Below are 14,389 nucleotides of genomic sequence, written 5' to 3' on the forward strand. Positions count from 1 at the left end.
TGTTCGGCCTTTTCTCAGCAATATCCTTCACAGAAGGAGGAAGCTGGCGGTTATTGCATGATAATGAACCATCTAATCGATCCCATTCTTGTGACTGATTTTTTGACTATGATAGAAATCGCATTTTAACCATCACTCACTAACCGTATTCGCCTGATATGGTTCCCTGTGACTTGTACCTATTCGGAAAATTGCATTTGGCCACGAAAGGAAAACGTTTTGCGTCTGTAGATGCCATCCAAAAGGCTTGTACCGACATCCTGAGGAACATTTCGGTCAATGACCTGAAACACTCTTTCGAAAAGCCTTTAGATCGCGCAAAATAGTGGATCGAGGGTCGAAGTTATCAGAACAAAGCTCCTGTCGTTTCTATTCTAGCTCAGTCTTGTTTATTCTGGACTTCACCTTGTATCATATAAAGCCTTAAGAGCACTGAATTCCTTCTCAGATTCTTTAGCCTTTGATTTATTTTAGTCTAATTCTAAATTTGTAAGATTCTTAAATGAACTTTACAGTTAATTTGATACTTTCAATCTGTAAAAATACGTCTCCTTCTAAATTAAGGAAGACTAATTTTAGTGTTACATTAATTCTCGTAGTTTAAGCACAGAATTGTCAATAGTTTGTAAATGAACAATTGTTGGATACGGCTTAAATATGTAAATAAATATCTGCGGACTTTGCATGACGACCGACTGGTCCAGGTCCTTGAGGCAGTCATTTCCTAGACATTTGAAACTCATTCTTCGAAGGGCACATGGACTCTAGCTCGTTCTGATCTCTACAGCTCCTGCGGCAATTGTCATGCGAGGCTCCGAGCCTAGCGACCGCTGGTATATCAGCACACATTTTTTAGTTTGTTTGATCCCAAGATTAAACACCAAAATCCTGCATTTTTCAATGTAGCCCAGTGTTGCATGCCTTAGTATGCACTTGATTAGCTACGTTTGACTTACGTTCTTTTATATCTGTACAATGTTTGAGCATTATGAATATTTCACATTTTAAAGGGCAATTTTTAATTGCATTTTGGTGAAAAATTTTATATAAAGCGTATCTGCGCTTTTTATCGAATATCAGATTTTCTTCTGCACTCAATTAAATTAATATACGCCGCATATATGCGGTTTGTAGGGAGCAATTGTTATCGGTATTGCCTTAAAAACTGCTGCGCATTATAAAGTAGAAAAAAAGTAGCGACCAAAAAAGTACCACTAAAGTGCAAGGCGTCGTTGCCAGCGCGTCGCCGTCGGGTGGCATACTAAAGTGAAACCTTCGAATAATTTAATTTGCTGTTGTAGTTTTGTGTTGGTTGTACATCACTGCACGCATAGCCATGTTAGGGCAGATCAGTCAAAAAATACCGATAGTTCGTACTAAGCAAAAGTGCCATTGAATGCCCTGAAAAACTCTTTCGAAAGCTTTAAAACCCAAAATTCTTTTCTTTTTTTTTTTTGGGATTTCCACGGACAGTCGTTCATTTCTCAATACTAATGTCAGGCAATACATTACCCATGGAGATCGCTCATTGCTTATGGAGCGCAATAAATACTTATTTACTATCAAGAGCTCTTGAGTCGTGACCCGATTGTCAGATTTTTTGGGCATTTATATTTTCATTTGTAATTTTTTTTTTCTACATACGCTCAAAAAAAAAAACATTTTTGTAAGTATTTTGAGTGTATTTCTGCCATGAAAAAGCTCCTCATAAAAATATCTGCCGTTTGGAGTCGGCTTCAAATTGTAGGTCCCTCCAACATAAATAGGAGGAGGAGCTCGGCCAAATACCCAAAAAGGGTGTACGCGCCAATTATATATATATATATATAATTAGTAAGCACCTAAAAGTATGCAATCTGTAGCTTCATAATTAGGCGTAAATAATTAAAAAGTTACTAAAGATCAACAACAAATTGTTAAAACAACTTTAAAAAACATAGTATTACTTTCTTTTGTTATTAAAATTTGTTTAAGCCAAAAAAAGAAGCAAGACAAAAATTTTGGTTTTTTTATTACTTTTATGTATTAAACTTCTTGGGTGTCTTTAATGGTTAAATTTATTTTTAATAGAGCTCAAAGTATCATTTGCTGTGGCATATTGGAAGAAAATTAAAAGAGGAAATAACAGAAATTTTCATTTTTGCTATGAGAAACAAATTGAGGGTTGGCTTCAAGAAAAACAATTTTTTTTGCGGCCGTCCTAATGTGCATTTTAGGGCGGGTAACGTTTTTTCTCGACTTTCTTCCGTGTCTAAATTATTCTAGTAGCAATTCTAGAATATTTCTGCAATAGATTTTTGTTTGGAATAAAAAAATATGAAGAAAAAAATTAAAAAGAAAAAATGATCAAGAAAGAAACAAATTTTCGACCATCCTAATGTGCATATTAGAGCGGATCAAAATTTGTGTCGATTTTTCTCCGTGGTTGAATTATTCTACTGGTAATTCTGGACTATTTCTGCAATAGCTTTTTGTTTGGAATAAGAAAATATAAAAAAATATTTTAAAAATATTTTAAAAACAATTTTTAAGGAAAAATTTTTAAAAAGAAAGAAAATTTTTCGTGTATTTTAAAGCAAGTTAATCCATCTGTTTTGATATGGATCGCATTTTTTGAGCCAATTTTTGTATGTCAATTAATTTAACATTCGTCTTAAGATCGCCTGCTACAGTAACTGAGCGGGCCGATTGGGAATTACTATTATTTAGTTTTCTATTTTGCTAATCAAAACTTTAATACTATTTTAATAGTTCTCAAACTCAACTCATATTTTTTTAGAAAAAAGTGTGTTCGGGAAGTTTGGATAAAAGAAATCCATTATTGATGGTTATTTTGCTCAAGAACCCCCGGCAAAAGGTGTCGCAATGCAATTTTGTTTGCACTATTTAATTATTTTATAGAAGAAAAACTAATAAATCATAATTTCTTTTTCATATAAAATTAATTTTTTGCAATAAGTTTTGTTTGAAATAATTAAAAATACATAAAAAAATAAGAATTTTACTGAAAATAGAAAATGAAACTATATAAGTATAATATCGCGTGCTACAAGATCTCAACTATATTTTTTTAAAACTTTTAACCATTTTTACAATGCATAACTTTTCGTAAGTTTCTGGAATCTTTCTGTTATCGTCAATCAAAATCAGTGTTGGCCAGCAAAAGGCAACTGTTGGTGGGCCCACCCTAACGAATACCCATATTTCTGTTTTTCCGCTCGTTTTGTTTTTATTTGTTATTTGTTTACTTGCCGGTTTTTATTTCCTTTTTGTCGCCACCACGAAACTACGTAATAAAATGTTATTAATGCATTTTGAGTTTAAACATTGAAGGCGCGCGCTCTCTGGTATGATACTTTCTCATTAAGGTATATGAAACTGAGTTGCAAGGAGAAACAATTAAGTTTAACTTCTCTGTATGTGTAGTGTGTAAAATTTGTGTATTCGAATATGGGAGAAATAATAGGAAAATGCGTATAACCCTCAGCAACTATTTGAATCAAATTTAAAGTTAATGCAACTGGAAATTTTTTTGCACGTGGTAAAGTTTCCCATGGTAAAGTATTCGCAGAGCTCCCTTTGATAACCTAAGTGTGAAATAAGCCACCTCACTATGCCATAATACATCTGATACTTGACCCAAAAATTAGTTTTGAGTACTCAGAAAAACAAGTAGACTCGAAACATAATTCGAATAAAGCCAAGAGCTTTTGATGATTCTAATGGTTAATGAAAAAAATAAAGCTGTTTTGAAATACTATGAAATTTTAAAAATTTTAGAGTTGTTTGCATTAATTACTGCATACTTTCCATAAGCTTTAACTCCAGCTTTACGTAGGTGAGATGCCTCGAGATATCGTCCATATGGGAATATGCGAGTGTACCGCCGATTTTCAGTGCCACATTTTTAAGATGAGAAGTCATTCCGGACGAGTTTTTTTAATGCAAGTTTTCTAAGCACCCCGAAAATATTTCAAAATGTAAAAGAGTTACTTTTTGCAATTTTTTGTTATTGTTTCCCCTATTTTATGTGCGAATTTCTCAATTATGAAACGTTTATTGGACATCCCCCTGAATGCAGAAATTACTTAAATGCGTGGGTCGTTTTAAAAGTCCGTACAAAAATAAAAACTGCTTAATTGTTTTGGGCAAACATTTTTTTTATTTTTCTATAAATTCTCCTTCTAGGCTTATACACTGCGTTCAATGCTGGTACAGTTTTTTGAACCCTTCCGAATAATAGGAATTGTCCAAGTCCAAAAAATAGCCAATCGCTTCTGCAATCTCCACCTCGTTTGAATAATATATAATATTTATCCCGCGAGTCATTTCTTCAAATTGCGAATTATTAAACTAAATTCATTACACTGAGGGATCCGTGGGAGCCAATTCTGGAGAATAGGCGGGATGTGAAACGAATTGGCACCCAATTTCCATTAATTTTGTGACCACAACTGCTAAGTCGCGACTACAACTGGTGCTTTGTCATGATGAAACGAGAAAATCACTCGACTTCTTCGATTCAAACGAATGCCAAGCACAAATAAATTAATCGATAGGACTGAAACTTAGTGTGCGCTCTTCCTAGAGGTGTTACTAACTAAAGTTGTGTCACCTCTCTGACTTCACACGCACTTTCCAAATGACCTTCGCACGTAATAAATTCGAAGTTTGCTTCAACATTTTTGATTAGTTGATTTCTAGACAACAAGTAATTTTATTACATAAATAAAAATAAAAAATATTTAATAATAAAATAAATATAATCACAAAAAAATTATTGTGGCCCATGAGGGGATCGAACCCGCGACCTTCGCGTTATTAGCACGACGCTCTAACCAACTGAGCTAATGGGCCTGATTGAACAAATAAATACTAAGAACAGTATTTGTATGTGGCCTGATAGCAAATATTTATGTATGGGTGCAGATTTTATTTGCAGGCAAATTTGATTTGTTCACATTACACATTTAGGTGCATACATATCAGTGTATGTTTGTATAAGCGGTGGCGGTCAAAATAACAGCAATGCGATGTATGTAAAGCTTTGACTATTTATTTATTATGATATACATTTTTTTTTACTTTTTTTTTATAAAAAGAAGGTTTATGTTATAATAAAAGCCATATAAATCAAAGTTTACATTTTTTTAATTAAAAAAATTCGACGAACTTTCATCAAATCTAAAAATTTTAGTCAAAGTCTTTAGAAAAATTCTTGGTAGGCAATTCTGCAGCCCATTAAATTAAATTAAATAGTACAAAGCTTAAGTGGCACAAAACTCGCGTTGATTTTTTATATATATATTGTATATTATATATATTTTTTTTTTTGACGGGGTTATGCATTTTCTTTCCCACAACGAATGCTCGAGATTTTACATATAGAAAAAAAATGCGCAATGCCACAAACAAACAATAAAAATAATACAAAATCTAGGGAACTTTCTAGCCAATTACACCAAAATTGAATGGGCCTCAAAACTGCATACCCAGAGTTTTTAGAAAAATTACATGAATAGAGTAAAAAAAATTAAATATTGATGTAAATAAATTTTATAATAATTCAGCATAATTTTATCTTTAGCACACTCTTATTTTTGCCATTCATTTTTTATTTAGAGGAGAGGATTTTCTTTAATACTCCGGCCAGAACTACACTATTTCTTAGTTCATCTCTCAAATTCTCTTAATGCTCGAAATACTCCTATTACTAAAGCCCAAATTGAGTTTAATAAAACCTCTAAATTTGTTGAGACAGATTTTTGATTTTCAAAAGATCGTGCATTGAAATTTTTGAATATTTATTATAAATAGTTTAATTGTCCTTTTTTCCATGTCTATTAAACTTAAAACGTGTCTACCTGGCCTATAAGAATCTAATATAGTCACTGGCTTAATAAATAAATAAATAATATAAATAAAGTTAGAAACATTGAGTTACATAGTTTTTGTTGTAATATGAACATTTATTATAAAAAATATATAATATGACATTTTTATATAAAATGAAAAAATTAAATCAAAAATTAATTGTCAAAACTTGCCAAAAAGTCGCTATTATTTTGACCGCCACTGTGTGTATATAAAAATATGCTAAACAAACGTTTATTAATATTATCTGCAAATTTTGCGATTAGAGTATAATTTTTTATACAAACAAATCGGTAGCTTATCACCTGGGTACTATACACAAATATCAAAGTGCTATAAAGTTATTTTACTTGCATATACAATGTATGATACTTATGCATCTGTGTGTACATACTTACCATTATGAAAAGATTTCAGAAGGTGTGGCCAACATCAGACCGTTAGCCGGCTCTCAGCGAATTTGAAGGAATCAAATGATTTGCTGACGTAACCAAAGATGTGGTAGCGGTTTGTTTACGACAAAACTTAGAATGCGTTGGTGATATAAGGAAGAATTAACGGAGCTATCCCAGAGGATTGCGCCCATCAGAGAGTGCGTGACGTCACTTTTGCCAAGGAGTGCAGTGTTGCCAACCTTTTGCTCTTCGCAATAAATTGAGTGCTTTTTTATACCCAAAATGCGAACATTTTTAACTTTAGTTTTTATTTTTTTTTTTTTAATTTAAAGCTACCTAAACTGTAATTTAAAAAAAAAACTATATTATCATACAAAAGAAGGCTCAAAAAGGTCACTCCGAGAAGATTTTACTGTTAATGAAAATTTTGTAATTCTAACCGCAATCGCGGGCAATGTGACCAGATATTAAAAAAAAGTAAAGCTAAATAAAACTGAGTGAATTATTGAACTAATTTTTAAAAAATATATATTTTGCAAAATTATAAACATAACAATTTAATTAGTACAGGCTAGAAAAATGTCATGAACAAAGAACTAAAACTCCGGGACTAAATTACAAAAAAAAAGCTATATCAAGTTACGAAAATGGTAATCTTGCCAATTGTGCTAATATGACGTCACTCATTGCCAAATTCGCTGAGAGCAAAGTAACGGTACCACGATAGGCGCCATCTCATTATTCTCTCCATCATGGGAACTATCTCCCTTATTACTTCGTTCCCATCTGAACAACGACTGATTGGAAAAGTGAAAGAATACGTGTGAATTCTACTACCGAATACCCGATGTTACTCTCACAATTTTGCTTCGGGTGGTCAAACCTTGTAATCTATCATTATTGCATACTCACACACATATACGCATGTCTTATTTTTTAGGCAATAATTATTTAATTTGTTGTAAAATAAATAAACCAATAAATCATTTTTAGCTTCCCCTCGTTTTATGAGCACTCTGCGCTTGAATTATTTTCAAAAGTTGGCATGAGATATTATATTTTCCGGCACAAAAATTCATCAGCATACAAATTTTTATAACCAAGAGAGAAAAGGTGTAAATAAAACAATTAAAAAATTTATTTATAGTATTATATTATCTTTTTCATGCATCTTTTCCTGCATTTGGTTTTTTTTTTGTTTTGCCTTTTTTTTGTAAAATTATGAAATACTAGCAAACCCGGCCCCCTTCGCTGGGCACACTAAAATAGAATAGATATGGTTTAGAACAGAAAATATATGATTTTCATATTATTTATTTTTTTATTCTTTATTCAAGCGCTTTGGCATAAACAATATTTTTTGTTTTTCTGTTTGTTTTTGAGTAAATATAAAATATAAATTGAAAATCAGGAAAAAAGAAGATTGTTTTTAAATTTCAAATCAACGCATATGAATAACTAAGAAACAATCGTCTTTTTTCCTGATCATCCATGAATTTTTCGTTTCAATTTATTTGTTTTATTAAGCATTGGAGCTTTTTTAACCATTATCCATTTATATTTTTCAAAAAAAAAAACGAAAAAAAATTTTTTTTCCACGAACACATAATTTCATTCGGATTTCACATTAAATTCTCAAATTTCGTAAGAAATTATTCACTGTTCCAAAATCCACTCCAAAAAAATTCACAAACAATTTTTACATGTTGCACTTACGTTTTTTCCTTATGGCATCCAAATCAGAAAGAAATATTGACACATTGTAACTCAGTGTGTCAATTTGACAGTTCAGTTCCGCCCCAAGCATTAAAAAAGTAAGCGACATTATGGCTGGATCAAAAGAACGCTGTACCCGTTGCCAGTGCTCCGAATTATGAAATATTCGTTAGCATATTTGGAATGCCGCTGAAATGGCCTCGGATGAAATAAATTTGGTTTATTCCGGTAAAGCAAACCTAAATGTAGTGGAAACGTGCCAAATTTAAAATGTTTTCAGTCCTTCTACGATTAGGATAGCAGTAAATTTATCAAATTATTTTAATTTGTCAAAACTACTTTCTCAGTATTTTTTACATTTCATGTGCAATTTTTTACATTTCATGTAATTAATGCGATCAGCTGAGTAAGACGTGTTTTTGTTTGTGCTCTAAGTGTTGGTATTTTTCTGAGACATTTACCAAGTGTTGCTGATCCATCAATGTATGTGTGTCCAATCAAGAAAACCTACATCTGCCTAAAAACATTTCTCACGCCTTCATCAGCTACATAGGTATATTGGAGAGAATGCAGAAAAAAAAAGAAGAGCTAATAGACTCAAACATCCAACAATTGACTGTAGTAAGGGTTCCATCAGAAGAGAGGGTAATGCAGAATATTGGCGAACTGACCATAACGGACATTGAGAAAAGAGTGGCAGATTCACAAATGTTTTGGCTCTTCGCAGTGAACTAGTTTCTGCTCAGTGCTTTGAAAGTAGTGCAGTATCAGCAGATGTAATTATTAACGGGATCCCTCCAGGAACTGATGAGTGTTTGCCAGAACTCTTCGCTAAGATTTACGGTGTAGCTCAACACAAACTTCCGCTTTGGCGTGTTGCTTTTCCGCTGCCTAGTGCAAAAGGCAATTGGCAAAAAAGCAGCAACAATTGTCCTATTGTTGCTAAACTTTTCTCTGCACATGTTCCCCAAGGCTCGATTGTGGGTCCGCTTTTGTTTGGACTATACGTCAATGATCTTCCAAACGTACTAAAATATCGTAATGTTCATATTAATGCCGATGATATTCAGTTGATGATATAGATGTCCTTTTGTGTCCCTCTATAAATATATTAATACCCTCAGCATTGACTTAGAAAACGTTAAGAAATGTGCGATAATGCGTTGCTTTTAAATCCAAATATAAAGGCTGTTTATGACCGCGTGTTGCTCGATGGCGGGCGAGATGCTGAGAAACAATTTGAAGTCGACTTTCTCTGTTTTTTCGTAGAGCTCGTGTGGCACCCAAGCTCCCATTTTTTTGGGAAATCCCACTGAATGAAGGTAATTGAGAATCGTTTTATGATCGCAGCTCATTTTTCCCGGCAATGCACGACTGGTTTGGCGACCGTTTTCCTTTAAATGTGATTTGAGACGTTCTTCATCGAATTCAAAAGGCCTTCCGCTGTGGGGCGTGTCACTGACATCACCGAACTTTTGAACTTTGCAATCCATTTCCGTGCTGTAGACCCGTCCATGATAAGTTCAAGCACTGCAAAATAACATTTGGTTGTGTGTTTGATAAACAAATAAATAAATAAATACACAATTTTAATAAATTATCACTGAGTCAGGATATGAATACCAAAATTTTCTCATTTGCAGCAATAGCTTAAACCATGTAGCTTTAATTTAGCTTTTCCCTGCATGGTACTACTCTCTACTCCCTCAATCATTTATCTCCCTTGAAAAACGAAATCAAATCTCCAGGGATTTGAGCTATAATGAGCCTCCAAACAATAACGAATATAAATACTTTACATATTCATAAAACCTTTATTAAAAAATTGATATGCATGCACAAACTTATGAATATATAAGTAAAATACACATCATACATACCGCCATAAATGGGTCACAAGCTCATAGGCCAGCTCACTGACACGCTACCCTCACTGCATTCGCTTTGTGTTTGTATGTATGCATAAATATTTGTCATATAAAAGTCAATTAGCGCCGTCGAGACGGGCCAATGCCAATTCCCATATTACAGGCTAAGGCTTACTAGAAATGTGGAAAAAATATAATAACAGATGCATGCATGTGTAAATTTGTTTGTGTGTGCGCTTTTATTTACCATCAAGATGCAGAAGAAGGGAAAACAATTACCAAAACATTTTAGGCAGCCAACCATTTTGCAGAAAATTCGCTGGCGCCCACTGTACGTGCAACGATACGCTTCGCAACAGTTCACTTGGGGGTCAAGTGGCACAAAAGTGTTCGCGCACAAGCTCTTGAGTGAAGGCGTTGTGGGGCGTGGATGGGGAGTTTATGGCTTTTGTTTGAAAACGATGAGTGTACGCAGATAAATGTGTTGTTGCTTAATTGCTTTTGAAGGGAATGTGTGTGGGCAATACAGTTTTCACTTGGATATTCATATTTGTAAGTGTGTACATGTGTATGTATATATGCGTGAGGAATATTGATCATTTGATCACGTCTGAGAAGCATAAACCTAGTTATAAGTGGATGGAAGGCTTGGTGATTTTTCAGTCGTTAAGATGCAGCCAGTGACTTCGCAAAAAGTATGTTGTTGTTGTTGTTGTAGCAGCAAGCACGTATGGGAAATGCTGCTGTAGTGGCGGTCGTTGGCCGGATATAAACCCGCATCGTTCCTGTAAGGTAGAACCGACTGTCCGCCCGGTCAATTGATGTCAAATTATTGGATCCGAATCTAGTTTTAACCGCTAAAACAATTTTATCGGATCATTTTAGTGCAAGTCGTTTTCCATCTCATTCAAGTCACGACATTTCGATTGAGATCTATCCGGCTATTTAGCTTAAAGACGGCCCCCAACTCTGCTATTTTAATATATCAGCATATCAGGGCTACAAGACCAAGAATTGGTTGAGATGATTCCTTGAGAGCTCACCAGAGTTTGCCCAGCGTCATTACTTTCATAAGCAGCTAATTTTTGCATCTTATGACCATAAAATCGGTATTAGTTTTAATCATTTGGTGAAATGTTTCAATTTGCATTGTCATGTTGTCCAAAAGATTCACACAGCTTCCCTGTTGACATGTCCGAAATAGAGTTAAGTCCCTACCAATTTGTGACTTAAAAACAGTCAATATGTAACATTTTAAGACATAAAATTCAGGGCTGTCAAAAGAAAGTCTGAAAGTATGGGTAAGCCAAGACGAGCTTAATCCAATGAAAGTTGTTCGCTGAAGAAGCACCTCAAAGTAAATGTTTCCCTGCTTTTTTTTTCATAAAGTCCAGTGATGCCGTAATAGTACCACTAGAGAAACTTAAAACAGTTAATTCTGAGTGATTGGCAACCAGTTTTTTTCCAATAGTTTTCGGAGAATTAAGGAAAACCAACTACAGAGAACGAATCATTCTTCATCAAGCCAAAGTGAGCTCTTACGTATCAGCTTACACCAAAGAGTTATCGAGCACTCGAAAGATCGAAACTATCAACCGCCTAATGACTATGATTGGGCACCTAATTATTTCTTTTTTCGCCAAACTTAAAAAACAGCGTATTCAACGTTTTCCAACCCCTGAAAGAGCTGGTGAAGGTTTTAAACAGCTCATTTTGGAGGTATCCACTTCTGAGTGGCAAAAGTGCTTTGAAAACTGGTTCAAGCGAATGTAAAAATGTGGTGACTGCCAAGGAAAATATTTTGAAAAACAATAAAGCGATTTTCATTATTATTTTACCTGTTTTTCCGTAGGCGCAAATCATAAAGTGCTACCTTCGTATTTGAGTACGGGGATCAGAAAAAACGTTGATGGAATTACGACTGGCTTTTTGTACCATTTAAGAAATTAGAACTGTAGATCTAGAAATTGTGTGAATCTAAAATTCAATAAATTTTCTTTTTAAATATTAGTCTCAAAAGGCCTTCAGGGGCTTCCAATTCTTATTATTTATGTGCCCTGATGTCTTTCGACAAATTGAAGGTTTTACAGTATTCTGCTGCTTCCGAGCGGTGGTTGAGCTTTTGCGAACAGCTTTTTCTTGCCGGATATGCACTCGGAGATTTAAATTTGACTTTCGAGCAGACTTTGTTAAAAAGTAACTTTGTTCTATTATTCTTATGTTTTCTATCCATAGCGAAGGTTCAACACAGAACTTATTGCCCGTATGTCATCCCAAAGCCTACTACAAGAGGTTTTGTAATTTTGAACCGTATCGTTGAAATAGCTTTTCCAAATATTATGATCTAGATCCTTCTATATGCGAATACTTTTCAAAGCTATTTCCACAATCTCTACTTCTTCGTCGAGCTGACAGTTGAAAGGGGTACATCTGTCTTAGCATTCCACAGCCTCCTATCTGATATGTGATCCACATACAGAAGAAATCTGACATTCATATACTGAATCCACCTAAGGGGTGTCATGAAAATCATTCAGATAAATCGAAAGAAGAAACAACGGCGGCATCGAAAACTCTGCCTGACAATATACTAAATTTTTCCGACATTTCTTCGCCTGTCCAGATCACAAAGTCTGTAGTCGGATAAACTTTTTCAATGAATTTTCCATATTTTTTTCCATTGAAATGACCAAATTGTACAATTTGTATAATTATTATTATTGATTGGCTATTTATGCCCTGCCACCTGATGAGATCTATTGTGCAGCCATGTAGCCTATTCAAACAATTTCAGGCTGTTAATAAATCCTATAACTGCTGTAGGCTTAATTTAATTAAAAGGTTTGAATCTATAACCGTGTTTCCCAGGTAATTTAGTCTGCGTCGTGCCATTGCTGGGCAATCGCATAGAACGTGTTCTGCTGTTTCTTGTGCCTCTTTGCAGAGTCTAGAGGAATCGTTTTCTATTACACCTATCTTTTTCATGTGATAATTAAATTTACAATGTCCTGTTAGTAGTTCACTGCAAAGTTTTATGTCCTTTCTGCTTAGGTTAAGCATTGCTTCTGCCTTTATCCGTTCTGGATCTATGAGTCTTTTCAACTGCCGCATGCCCGATTGGGCTCGCCAGTAGTCGATTAGGCCTCGTTGTTCCTGCTCACGTAGAAAGGCATTTTGACGGTCAGCATTGGAATCGTAAATCAACTTACATGTTTTTGTCTGCGAACCTTTGACGGTTTCGTAGGAGGCCCATGATTAGTGGATGGGCACAAAGTCCAGACACGTTTTTTCCACCATGGCACCAAGTCTGATTGAGGTTCCTTCTGGCCGGTGGAGATTTATTTGAAGACAGCGAAACTCCTCCAAGGGTACTATGCTTTTGGAGTGGAGCCTGGGACATTATTTCCTAGACTGGCCCTTCAGGCCCTTACCACCCTTTGTTGCCACTCCCCGCCCTTGGCTAAAGGATTTGAGCCCCGTCGTTGGCTTTTGGATGCTTATCCGTTCTCGAGCCGCTGCGAAAGTTGGTGGGACTGTGTCAAAAACTTTTTTTCTTCAAATTTAATGTGAATGATTGATATACAGCTGTATGAGCTTTACGACGACATATGTATGTGTAGACATAGCGCAGCGAATAAAGATCCAACGGGTTCGTTGGCTGGGTCATGTCGACCGAATGTATGCAAACGCTCCGGCTTTGAAAGTATTCGATGCGGTACCAGCTGGTGGTAGCAGAGGAAGAGGAAGGCCTCCTTTGCGTTGGAAAGATCAGGTGGAGAAGGACTTCATTTGGTGTGTGTAATTGGCGCAGGTTAGCTCGAGAAAGAAACGACTGGCGCGCTTTGTTAAACTCGGTCAAAATCGCGTAAGCGGTTATCGCGCCAATTAAGAAGAATAAGATTGATGTCAAGTTATCCGCCGGGGAGTACTTTTTCCAAAAACCTGCTTGGTGTTCTTTGATTAATCTTCTCTGGTACTCTCAAACCAATTTGTAAGTCTCTCGTTTAGTATGCCCTTTATATTCTCTTTGTATCCACTAAATTTCTTTGCAATATTTTTGCTACTACATATATCGAGTGCTTACTGTAACAAAACGAGCAAACAGCTATTTTACTCTTTGCAAGTGTGCCTTGTTGAACTTTATTAATAGTTTTACTTTTTTCTCATTGTTTCATTTATTTTAAAATTGCTTGTTGTCCTTTTGCAACAAATTGCCACATGTGTGAATGTAGGCACATACGAGTATCCATAAGTGTGAGCGAATGTGAGCGAGCGAAATACCAGCTCATGGAATTAATTACATAAAAATCGTTTGCTTCCAGGAAATGTATAGAAATAAATGTGCCCGCCTAGGTGTTTCTATGTAAATGGCTGCATGGTTTAAGATGTGCTTAGGTATTGTATTGTAGCTACAAACTTTTAGAATCTATGGATAATCCAGAGGGATGGTAATGGTCCCTATGACACATGCCTATGTTTGTATAGACATACATTATTTTTAAGCTCTTAAATGATGTTATCTATATGCAATAATTG

At 34.9% G+C, this 14,389-nt stretch overlaps 1 non-coding gene across 1 annotated transcript; it reads right to left on the reverse strand.

The window, feature by feature from the left end:
• Nucleotides 1-4,783: 4,783 nt before the first annotated feature.
• Nucleotides 4,784-4,857, reverse strand: Trnai-aau (transfer RNA isoleucine (anticodon AAU)). Its single transcript has one exon. It is a non-coding gene; the product is annotated as a tRNA-Ile (tRNA).
• Between the last annotated feature and the right edge of the window lie 9,532 nt (nucleotides 4,858-14,389).

The sequence above is a fragment of the Anastrepha obliqua genome, chromosome 2 (genome assembly GCF_027943255.1).
Source record: "Anastrepha obliqua isolate idAnaObli1 chromosome 2, idAnaObli1_1.0, whole genome shotgun sequence".
Taxonomy (NCBI): domain Eukaryota; kingdom Metazoa; phylum Arthropoda; class Insecta; order Diptera; family Tephritidae; genus Anastrepha; species Anastrepha obliqua.